Here is a 13,454-nt window from a genome sequence, read left to right as displayed (position 1 = left end):
TGCTTTTTTAGTAAATTTGCTGCAGCTTGAGTACATTTTCTACTGGAGTAGCAGCAAAGTCAACTCAAATGGCTGCACACTCTAGTGCACTGCATGGTGCAGTCTGCTCTGATTTTTCAGAGCTGTTCGCGCTACTGGCACTAAATTACTGCACAAGCAGTATGACATGCATATTTCCACCCATTGGTGGAACTTTGGAATCTTGCTGAGTGTTTTTTTAACTCCACTCTGCAGAATTGAACTCCCTGAATTCCACCCACCCCTAATTCTAGTCCTGGTCCAACTAGTTTTGTCACCCTGATACTAGTTTTCTGAATCGGGTGCTACTTGTTCTAGGCCTTCCTGACACTTGCCTTCCTGGCCCTTGTCCTGGCCCTTCCTTGAATTAGCTCTTCCTGAGCTTCCTGATGCTGCTACTACTAATCCTTACCCTGATCCTGCTGGTCTGCTCTGTACTTCTCCACCTTACCCTATTGTCCTGGTTCTCTTAGATCTGGCACTCATAGCTTTCTTGGTCTGACTCAACATGACTCTCTTGGCCCTGGTCCACGTCTTTGGTGTCCATCTGCCACTGTGCCCTTGTGTCCTGGTCCTCCTTGTTTGGTCTTCTTGGGCCTGGCCTGTTCATTATGGTCTTGGTCTGGTCCCATTATTCCTTGTGGCTCTGGTTGTCCTGGTCACCCTGATCTTCACCAGCTGGGTCCTCATACCCCAGTTTCTGGTCCTCCTGCTCCACTTGGGACTTCAGGTCCCAGGTCCCATTGTCTCTGGGTCTCCTAGCCCTACTTCTGGTCCTGCTTATTCTGATCCTTCTAATCCACCTAATTCGTCCCCCTCTGGTCCCTGCTTTTTATGGCCCTGGTGCACCTGCTTCTGACCTGACTAGTTCTCCTATTGCTCTTCCAACTTGTCCTCCTGATACTCTTGCCTCTATTCCTCCGGCAACTTGCCATCCTGATTCTGTAGTAACCTGCACACTTAGGGACTGATTTAGATATGTGTTACCCTTTTGCATTATCTATATACATTTGCTCTGGACTCGTGGACTCGTGCATTTTAAAATAGCTCTTGCAAGCATTAACATAGTAATGTGTAATGCATATTTTTGTAATGTTGTTGTTTAAGAAATGTAAAAAAACACACCTGTATAATATCAATCATAAAATCAAAATGTGACCATACAGGTGTTTAATTAATTTTCATAAACTATATAGTCATATGAAGGCCATTCTTGTCACAAATTTGGGTACAGACAGAGGTTCAGGGCCAGCCACAAGATCTCAACACAGACCTGGGTGGACTTTATTGATTATTCCAGCAAGATATTGAAGGGCTGGGTGAAGGGGAGCACGGTTTATGATTATTCTGGGCTGTACAACTTGATTGTGAAGAAGCACATGCTAGATATATGCTTTACAGACCTCCGCCAACACCAGGTTGATAGCAAGCTGACCAACCCCAGGAAGCTTGCAAAGGAGGCTGACATCTGGGTCAGCACCGGAGTGTCAAGAAGGCATCTGGGGGGGGGGGGGGGGGTACTCCCAAAAGGGTGGTTAGGGTTCCTACCAGAAAAAGGAAGGGAGGGAAAAAAAGATGATTTCTAAAAGTCCCCATAGCATTTCACTGGGGAAATTCACCCATTCCCAATCTAGCTACCAGAAAAAAAGAGATTCCCTGAGAAAGGTCAGAATACAACTCCTAAGTGCTATGAGTGCTACAAGTATGGGCACTATAAGGGGGATCCCAAGTGTCCCAAGAGAGCACAGCCTCCCACAGGAGAAACGACACCAGGGGTGGTGAGTGTAGTATTTGAGGAGTAGTTGGTACCAGTTAATGGGAGGGAACTCAGTGAGGTTACCCTTGTTGAAGCCATCTTTTATTTGTGATACCAAATACTTGAAGCTTCAGGTCCTGTTAAGTTGACATGAGAAGCAGCATATAGACGCTTGTACTTTTCTACTCCATTTAGATAAAAATTGCTGCTGTAACGCAAGGCTTGCCTAAGAAACATGCGAGAACAAGAGCAGGATGCTAGCTTAGCCGCAAGTATTTCAGCATATCACATTTAGCAATATTTCTCGTATGTGCTATGATATTTCAATCATTTCAGTGGAAAAGTACCAAGGCTAATACAAATGCATTACAGTGGAAAGTCCCATACTGTCACGTACTTCAGACAAGTGGTCAGCAACAATATAGTTCGGACCAAACATGGTACAGCATAGTCTAGGCCCAAGCTGATTGGACAGGTACGCCCTGCCTAACTCGTGTTACGTGTATTATGACAATGCTTCCTATGTTGTTTGTGACAATAAAAGCTGTCCAAGGGTGTCGTCCCCTTGGACACTCAGTGACTATGCTGGCTGTCTCTGTGCTGCACGTATTTGCATTATCTATTGGTCTCCAGTAAATTCTTCTGTCTTTTGTGCTGACATAGAGTTATATCTCTGGTATTATTTCTATAATTCTATTTCAGCTTCCACATTCGGTGAAGAATGCGGCTCCAGGATCAATGACCTCACCTGACACCAGGCTGCTGGACCACAGCTTCTTTCAGAGCTCGGAGCCTTGAGGTTTGATGACTCTTGATTTTTGTCTCTTCTCTCTTACTCCGCTCTGTGGCTGAGGGACTCTGCCTGCCGTGAGTTGGTTTGTGTCATATCTCTGGCTTCTGCTTTCTCTCTCTCAGCACATTTGTATGGACATTGTTTGACAAATTTACAAAGCTCTTCTTCTCCTCTTTCTCCCTCTACTTTGCGCATCTCATGACTGTGTGTTTGTGTCCTGGAGAAATATTTGTCTCTTGCCTTCCACATTACATGGCTTTGATAGCAACCATTCTGATCACTTTCTTATGCCTCCTCTTTGTGGCTTTAATAATATATATCTCGGTCTGTCACCATTCTGTTGCAGACTTTACCTCTGTTTAAGGTTAGCAGTTGGTACGTGGTGCTGACAGTGCCTTGTTTCCTGCACCGTTTGCAGTATTTGTCCTCTGACACTGCTGCCGACCTCTACCGGATTTCTCTAGTGTGCTTTTTTTTATCTCCATTTCAGTATCTGGTTCTAATACCCACCCTGCCAGGGCGGTGACGGCGACCATCCACACTTTCCCTGCATGCAGTGACTCCCTGATGTTAAGCAGCACTTCACTATTGGTGTACTAATGCGGGCAAACTTCTGCACTTCCCTGTCTTGCCTGGGGAGAGTCCCCAGCGTATGGGGGTGGTGGAGAGTTACAGCTACTTCCCAGTAACTGGAGCTGAGGTCAGTAGGCATTGGCTGAATCAGCACCCTTCGGTGAGTCTTGTTAGACTAATCCTCCAGGTAGTTTGTAGCAGGTAGCCCCTCGTTTTAGAGTTGCAGCAGTTTTTGCTACCCAGAGGATTGTAGCAGGTAGCCCATTGTTTTAGTGTTGCGGCAGTTTTTGCTCCACAGGCACAGATGGTGGCAGTTTAGACTCCCCTGAGATTGCACACAGTTGTTGTACAGACACAAATTAGTGGGAGTGGTAGCCAGGTGGGCTCCTCCTTTAGTTGCAACAGGTTTTCGCCAATTTATAAGTTTCCATGAACTCAGGTTTGGGTGCAGCTAACTCACCTCAGCGCCACTAACCACCGGTACACAGCGGGGCGCTGCCTCCTGCTGGACACCAGAGGTGGTCTCCAGCTGTGCCTATGGGTCCACCTAGGCACAACAAGAAGGGAGTATCAGTTGTGTTATTGTCTATCATTTTGGGTTTTATTGCATTCTTGTATTGTGTTGTTGTAATGTGTCTCTCCTATATTGTGGTAAAATACTGTTAGGGTTGCACCTATATAATGTTGCAGGATGTTCTCTGTAATTGTCAGGCTATCATTGACTTGGGTATTGTAGACATTACGTGACTGAAATTAATACGCTGCTACCTCTCTGACAACTAACTGAACATCCCTTTAATAATTATTGCAACCCTAATAAAATGTCTCTTAATATTCCAGCCCATCCACAATGGACTGGCTGCCTGACCTATTAATATTTGCCCTATACTGTATGTTACCTCCCATTTGCGTGCTATTTCTTATGACCTTTGAAGTACCAATAATATTGTTCCTATTTCCCCCTATTAATATTGTGGGATTAGCATGGTCACACCGCACCAATTCAGAACAATCGCATCTCACAATACAGCACTGTAGCACAGGGTTGCTGAATATTGCTTCTATATTTTATGTGTATGTATCAACTGCGTGAAGAGTTCTCTACCTCTGCTCTGTTTTTATGAATGCCTGAACCCCTACGGCACAGTCCTAAGGGTCTTCAATTCCGTCTAGCCGCACCTCCCATGCATTTGGGAACTCAGGGAGAACTCAAGGAGGCGGAATTACTACTCTTTCTTCAAAATACTTTCCTGTCATCTTCTTTTCGGCCCATGAAGCTCCAGTAAGTTACCAGCACCCAGGACGTTTTCTTTCCTTTCCCACTTGTGGATGCTTTGGTGAACTGGTACCAATGGAACTGTCTTTTGACTGAACAATGGCTTCCTCTGCTGCTGCAAAAGCTGGAGACTGGCTAAAAGCGTATGATAACGTTTGTTCACCCATTGTGTTGTCTGTTTGCATTATAGCGCGACGCCCCACCCTCCCTGTGTCTGCTATATTTGAATTGTCGTTGAAAAGCAACAAGGGTTAGTACTTGCACATCACACCACCACACAATGGGCAATCCTCTGAGTAAAAACTATTTAAATAGCAGTCATCCAGCTCCGCCAAAAGACTCCCCAGCATATTATGGGGCCCTACACCAAGCACTAGGTTCCATTCTTTTTATACATAAATGGCATGACTTGACTGCAAAAAGACCCGACTTATAATTTCCGTGTCACAGGACCTATGATGTGAATAAATTGTCATATTTGGGACATATGTTAAAGTTGAAAGGCAAGAAGATAGGGCCGGCAGAGTGGGAAGCGTTTTTTCCAGTGGGACTGGGTTCTGCGTGATATGCGTAAAACAAGTAAAATAAAAAGTAAGGTCCACAAAGAATTGCTAGACATTAAGAATAAGCTGTTGAATAAGGTGGCAAGGAAAAAGATAAATGAAAACTGGAGAAAGATGCAACTAGATGTAGTGGGTGTGTTTACATGCATTCAGGTTGAAAGTGAAAAAGGACAGGGAGGGAGAAGGGGATTCATTCCTTGAAGACATATTAATGGGGAGAATGTAACGACAACCTCCCATCCCAAAAACAAACAACACTGTCTCACCTCCGCCCCACTGAGCTATCTGAGGCAGAGCAAGTAGCTTTCATAACTCTCATACGCAAGCTGCTGAGCAAAGCCGTTACGAAAATAGACTTGAAAGCAGCCCAAGATATCGCCTTCCTTGAAATAATGACACAGGAAGCTGTACACACAACTTCGAAATACAGCGATAATAAACAACAGCTGTTAGCTAAATGCACAAAAACACAAATAGCAGTACCGCCTCTCATAGACAACACATGGAAACAGCTATTTGACTACATATCAATAGATGAAACATTTTCCACTACACAGTGGCGGAATTTAATATGGGATGTTTGTAAACCAGACAGCGCATGACATCACCACACTAGAACAGGCTATATAGACGGAGCACAGACCACTTCACCACAGGCTAGAGGAAGCAGTCTTGTTACCACACATAGGGCCTCATGTAGGTAGCGTACCAGTTACCACTTCTTAAATACCGAGCCGTACCGACTCGGTATTTAAGAAGTGGTAACTCGTATGTAGGTAATGAGTCGGTAATTTTTACCGATTCGTTACTAGTCGGTGATTACCGAATCGGTATTTACCGATTCGGTAATGAGGCATACCTTCCCATTGATGGGAAGGTATGCCTCATTACCGAATCGGTAAATACCGATTCGGTAATGGGGGGAACACATACAAGGGTGGCAGGGTGTCACATTGACACCCTGTTGCACCCCTGTTTCGGCCATGTGTGCACATGTGGCACACATACATGCCCTAAGGGCATGTATGTATGCCACATTGCACACTGCTACGCGGGTAAAAATGCATGAATACATACATTAATTATTTACCACCAACTAAAAGTTGGTGGTAAATACCGACTCTAAAACACACCCACACACTCCCCCTACATCTCGATTTTGCTTTCGGAATTTACCGAATCGGTAAAATTACCGATTCGGAAAAGTTACCGATTCGGTAACATTACCGATTCGGTATTATTACCGATTCGGTAATTTTACCGATTCGGTAAATTCCGAAAGCAAAAATTGTCCCCCTACATACCATTAGCCAAAATACCGGTCGGTAACGGTAAAATTACCGAAAATCGGCCGTTACCGACCGGTATTTGGCTACCTACATGAGGCCCATAGTGCCACCGCATCCCCACGTGGATCACCAGTACTGTACAGGAAAATAATGCTCAAAGAAGATACCATTAAATGCCAGAACTTCTTTCATCAGATGGTGAAAGGTACACTACCAAGTGGTAGTTGCCACTGTCCTATCTCATTTAGACTATGCTAATTCTGTATACTTGGGTATGCCAATCTATCTGTTCAAACGGTTGCAGATGGCCCAAAATCAGGCAGCCAGATTGATCCTACGCTAACCTAGATTGCAACCAGCTACCCCTCTGCTGAAAGAATTTCATTGGCTTCCAATCCCCCAAGGCTGTGCTTTTAAGGTGGGCTGCATTATATTCAAATCCCTGCATGGCAACAACCCCAAATTAATTAACAGCCTGATACTCAGGCACACCCCCTCTCGGAACCTACGCTCTGCCCACCTCTCTCTCCTCACCATCTCCGTCTTCAATCGGGTACGGCTAGGAGGCTGAAGATTTGCCACACTGGCCCCTAGATTGTTGGAGATACGATCTTGCACCGATCATTTGCAACTCAGGAGGTCCCTTAAAACGTGGCTTTTTGCACAAGCCTATAATTAAAGCTGTTCACTGTTAGCTCTCAAAGCCTATAGCGCCATGAAACCACCCAGTGTACGCGCGCTTTATAAATCATTATTAACATTAACATTAACTACCAGTAGACACATTTACAGCACAACAGTGTAGACAATATCAGGATAAAGTGTTGTCATTGGCACAAGCGGACTTGATGAATAAGGGCTCACAGGCACATAACGCATATGTACAACAAGCCAAGAAGCAATGGCCAGACACCACAAGTGACCCTCCATCACTTCCAACACAGTATGCCTGGGATATAACAAAATTTAGTTTTACAGACTCGGACCTGCCAACATGGGATGAGCCCAGACTAAAGGAGGCACTAAAATATGCAGTAGAGAAATTACAGCAATGGAAGATACTAATACAAACATTTGCAGTGATAGAAATAGCCCAGACCCTTACACCTCACACTAGGGACACAGTCCCTACAACAACATTGCCTCTGTTAGAAGAGCCCCCTCCACTAGGCAGTGAAGACAACGAATTAGCATATGTCCATGTCCCTTGGTCCAGGCAAGACATTATGTGTTTCACTAAAGATTTCTTAAAATTAAGGGAAGAACCAAGGAAGTGGTACACTGAGTTAGACAGAATGGCAGCCTTGGGAGTGCTGTTATGGAAGGACTTTGATATACTGTTCAATATAATTGTGCCAAAAGACCTGCGGGTAGACTGCAAAAGACAAGTAGAATGGCCAAAAAGGGAACCAGATTGGGAAAAAGGAGGACTTGCAGGAGACATAGTAGATCAAAAATACCTGGAAGTAGTGAAATATTTCAAAGAGAAAGTTATGGAAGACAAAGTAGATTGGAACAAGATAACACATACCAAGCAGGAGAAAGAGGAGAGTGTGAACTCATATTTTGACAGCCTTCTGCAGGTCTATCAGCAGAAAAGCAGGCTTAAAACAATCTAATGGGAGATGCTATGCCAGCATATGTTATTTCAAAAAACAAAAGTTACCCATACGTGCTTGTGAGCTGGGTGTTGGATTTGAGCAAACATACAATGTTCACAAGAAACTCATTTATAAAAAATATATACAGAATATGCAAGCTGAAATAACTTGCTTAGATTAATTATAGACATATGATTCTAAGAATTTGTAACAACATTTGTCCAAGGGATACGGTCACTCATTAAAGCATACCTACAAACCTCATTTGTTTGCTGGCAACAGGAACCACTTGAAAACGTATTGGCAGCAGCCAGATACTGCATTGACTACCAGCACAATGAACAAACAATTGAGGCAGACAAAATAAAAAAGGAGAAAGTAAGATTGATGGTAGCCCAAGAGAGATTTTACACAAATCAGCAAGGAAGAGCCAGGGGTAGGGGAAGAGGGAGGGGTACAAGCAGACAACAAAACAGTTGGTCTGTTTCCCTGCCACCACCAGGAACAGCATGCTTCTACTGTAAATACCCCAAACCACTGGAAGGCCGACTGCCCAATATTAAAAAAAAATAAAAAAAAAAAAGGAAAATAGGCTAAAACACAATGGAGGACAGGGCCAACAACAATACCAACATAACCCCTAGCACTCAGACTACAGAAATAATGATCAGCAAGGGTATGCACCAACTGACATGCCTCCGTCCCGCCCCCGCAACAGCCTGGAAGGAACATGGATGAATGGTCAGGATGGGACGAGTGGGTGCAAGAAGACGGTGCTTTTCCACCACCGTCTCAAGGCACATTCTAGGGATGCCAGAGAGTGGAAAACTGCCTAATAGCTCCAACAATAGCAGTGGACCAATCTGGCCCACTTGTGGAAGGAACACTTTTAGACAAAACTGTACCATTCTTAGTAGACACAGGAGCTCAAAGATCAATGCTGAGGGCATCTGAGATGCCAGAGGTGACACTTTCGGGAACACAATAAACGGCAGTCAGAATGACAGGACAACCAATAGATGAATATCTCACACAACCACTAAAACTAGTAGTAGGCACCATAACTGTCAACCATCAGTTTATCCTTAGCAGATTCTGCCCCGTGAATTTACAGGGCAGGCATCTGCTTTGCAAATTACAATGTACCATGCACTGTTCACCAACAGGGCTTTTCCTAGTGAGCAGGCCAAACGGTTTGATGCTGCAGGCTTTTATGACATGCACCGACACCGTCATATCTTTAGAGTTGCGCGATTGCGTGCCACCTCAGGTCTGGGCTCGGAGTGCTAATGATGTAGGACAGGTATTAAACTACCCACCACTACAGATTAAATAAAGTCAGGAGCTCCCCTCCCAAGAGTACCACAATACAAGATTTCAAAAGAGGGGGAGGAGGGTATAGCACCAGCCATAAAGGATCTCCTCCAACAGGAAATAATAAAAGAAATACGCTCTAGCCAATGCAACACACCGATACTTCCTGTTAAGAAGGCCTCTAAGGGCTCCAATGGGGCCCCTGTATATCGTTTCACACAAGACCTAGGAGAATTGAACAAAATAGTGGTGCCTTCCTTCTCAGTGGTCCCGAACCCAGCAACAATATTGGCCAATAGCCCAGTGATAGCCACACACTTCACAGTCCTGGATCTTAGCTCCGCCTTCTTTACCATCTCCTTGCACCCTGACAGCCAGTACCTCTTTAGTTTCTCCTTTAGGTCCAAGAGATTTTGTTGATGCAGACTCTCTCAAGAGTATACAGAGTCCCCCTCTGTCTTCAGGCATGCATTAAAGGCAGATTTGGATTCCCTAGTACTAAAGGAAGGTTCCACACTTATCCAGTACATAGATGATTGACTCTTGGCCTCACCTTCAAGGGACGCTTGTGCAAAGGACACTGTTACTCTCCTGAGCCACCTAGTGCTGAAGGGTTACAAGGTCTCCCCAAAGAAACTACAGTTGTGCCTCACTGCTGTAAATTATTTAGGCCATGAACTGTCCGACCAAACAAGGAAATTACTGCCTGACAGGATATCCACCATCACCCATTTTCCCCAACCACGCACACAAAAAGACTTTTGGGCATTCTTAGGGGTGGCGGGATACTGTCGGCACTGGATCACAAATTTCTCCCTGATTGCCAAGCTCTTGCAGGCCTTAATACATGCACATTGGCTAAAGGAAAAAAGGGCAAACATATACACAAGATAAGCAACAGTACAAAACCCCGGGGTCTATCAAAAAGCTAAGAAGGTGTGGAAAACCACTACAACAAGGTTGAATCAGAACAACAAAAAAAGAGTGAAACAAAACCTGTATCTAAGCCCTATACTCATTTAATTAGGTATATCCCTTTTATAGGACGAAATCCCTCACTCACCAAAGGTGACAAGACAATACGAGTTACCTTTTTCACGTTTTTGAGCTAGTTTTAACTTCACTTGCCTTCACCCATCTTTTTTTCTGCGCTGCGCCCTCACTCACACTTTTAGCTCTACATTTGTGTATTTAGTATATCCAACATTACATTTAAAACATCCCTGAGCTCCTCCCTTTCAGGGAGGGGGTTGTAGCCCCCAGAGGAACTAGGCATTTCCTCTGGGAGGAGAATCCCAAATGATGAAGCATGTCACCTTTGGTGAGTGAGGGATTTCGTCCTATAAAAGGGATATACCTAATTAAATGAGTATAGGGCTTAGATACAGGTTTTGTTTCACTCTTTTTTTGTTGTTCTGATTCAACCTTGTTGTAGTGGTTTTCCACACCTTCTTAGCTTTTTGATAGACCCCGGGGTTTTGTACTGTTGCTTATCTTGTCTATGGGGAATAAACCCTGTGTGGTCTCTAAACTATCCCTAAGACCCTCCGGCTTTAAACCGTATTTTGTGATAGCAAACATTTACACAGACAGACAATATGCCTTTGGGGTGGTCCATGACTTCTGCCAACTGTGGTCAATGAGGGGATTCCTCACATCAGCAGGCCAATAAATACAACACGCAGAATTGGTCAGTGACCTTCTCTAAGCACTGTTACTGCCATCCAAATTACCTATCATAAAATGTGCAGCACACACTTCATCAAAAGATTATGTGTCAAAAAGCAACGCCTTCATTGATGGGTAAGCAAAGAGGATAGCGCTAACAGGCTGCCAGCTAGCAATGGTACAAATGATTAGCCAGAAAAAGGACATTCATGTTAACAATGATTCGATACATTTTGACCCTATACACATTCAGGAAAAGGTTGAGGTACATGAAAAGGAGTTATGGGTAAAAGAAGGGTGTGTGCAAACAAAGGAGGGGTTGTGGACAGGGCCAAATGGAAAAATATGCTTCATCAATGCTCCCCTCTATGTGACGCCTCTTTCATGGCCCCTCACATGTGGGCTGAGACGGCTTGATCAGATTGTTTTCACAATGTTGGTACAATGCAAGTTCCGTCAAATAGCAGAGAGACTATGTAAGCAATGTACTGTTTGTGCACAATATAACACTTGGAAGGGTACAACAACTGCACCTGGCCCCTTTCCACCACCCCACGGACCCTTTGAAAGCCTCCAACTTGATTTCATTGACATGCCCCCCACCCAGAAGTACAACACGTGTTGGTAATTGTGTGCATGTTCAGCAGATGGACTCTAACAAAGAACTGTGAGGCACACATTGTTGCTAAATGCCTTCTGAAAGAACGTATACCGCGTTTTGATATTCTATCACTTCCGAACTCAGACAATGGACCTGCATTCATTTCCCATGTGATAGGGGGAATATGTAAGGGGCTTAGGGTCACACAAAAACTACACTGTGCCTATCACCAACAAGCAGCTGGTGCTGTGGAAAGAAAGAATGGGGTGTTAAGAAACAAAGTTGGCAAAATTTGTGCATCAACTGAACTTTCATGGGTGGACGCACTGCCGCTGGCGCTGTTGGCAATGAGAAGCATGCCAGATAGGGTGAGAAAGCTAAGCCCTCACAGGATTCTGTTTGGCTGCCCAATGAACATTGCAGGCCATATGTCCACTGCTCCACTGTCAATAGCAGACGATCTTCTTTTGTGCTATTGTAAAAAATTTACAGAGACATTACGTTATTTTCATTGCCAAGTTCTGCAGGCTCTTCCAAAAGCTGCAACTCCGCCATCACATGACCTGCAGCTCGGTGATTATATCTGGGTCAAAGCTCACACCAGATGACACTACCTCCAGCCAAGGTGGAAGGGCCCTTTCCAGGTCCTGCTGACAACAGCAACAGCCATCAAGTACGAGGGGCTGACATCCTGGATCCACAGCTCCCACATCAAGAAAGCAACAGGGCCTGCTCAAGGACAACAAGTTTCACCAACACCACCAGTGGCATCTGAGGCTACCGACAGGTACAACCTTCGCTCCACCAGACAAGCCTTAAAGAAGAGGCAGATCCCTGCTAGTTGCAGGTCAGGCCTCCAACGGAAAGTACACATTCAAAGAGACAACTCCCTGTTGCTATGGATCTCAACTTTCCAAGGACACCTGTTTTCTTCAATGTGCCAGTGCCATCATGTGTTGGTAAACATAGAGGTACACAATAAAGGCACCAACCATTTCCTTTAAAAGTGTTGCTGGTGCCTGCACCATTACATCAATAGGAGGGCAGGACCTGCTAGTAAGAGTGTTGCTGGCGCCTGCACCAATACATCAATGGTGGCGCAGGACCTGCTAGTGAGAGACAAAAAACAAAACATTTTGGCACAGAGACTACCAAAAAAATATTTAACTTTCAAATGAACATTGCCAGGGCTACGTCCAAGACATCAGTAGGCTTATCGGATCACAAATGCCTGTAATGAGATCAGGAAGGCTCAGATCTCTGCAAGTTGCAGAAGGAGAATCAGAGCTAGTGATTTGTGTAGAACTATTGGTCCCAAGGTTGGAAATAAATGGAGTACTGCAATTAACTGTGCCAAACCCTCTGTTATTGAGTGGTCTGAGACACTTGATTTTGCAAGATCTTTCATTCCCCACATTCGGATATCAGCCACCAGCACAAATCATTGCGGCAACATGCCTTGACATTTTAAAGTGTATGATTTACGCAATAGAGGGCATTGGATATGGCCTTATAAGGCATGTCAACTGAACAGTGAAATGCATGCAGCACTTTATGAAAAAGGTAGTATAGGTCCCAGTGAAAGAAGAATACAATTGTGGACCATTCCAAAGAAGAAGAGAACAGAGTTAGGGGAGTATTCTTTAACATATAGAACACCTATATATTATTCAGAACAATGCGAAGCAAAAGGAAACAGGAAAGAAAGTGGCCAGCGGTGCTACTGGCAGTATTATCGTCAGTTCCAGGAATAATAGTGACTGCATTGATAATAATATATGCAAAAGAAGTTGAAATACCATTACTTAATGGCCAGGTGGGAGATGGGAGCGACTAAAACATAACAGACAGAGAGAGGAAAATGAACACAACTGAGCAAGACATTTTGGGGGAGGTTGACATTAAAGGAGAAGGAGAATGGGAACTATCGGATGAGTACCAGGGAAATCAATATGTTGAAATGATAAAAATATATGTACGCATGATGTACATATCAGGATGT

Source organism: Triturus cristatus, chromosome 7 (assembly GCF_964204655.1).
Source record: "Triturus cristatus chromosome 7, aTriCri1.1, whole genome shotgun sequence".
NCBI lineage: Eukaryota > Metazoa > Chordata > Amphibia > Caudata > Salamandridae > Triturus > Triturus cristatus.
Note: the sequence above shows the minus strand (reverse complement) of the source record.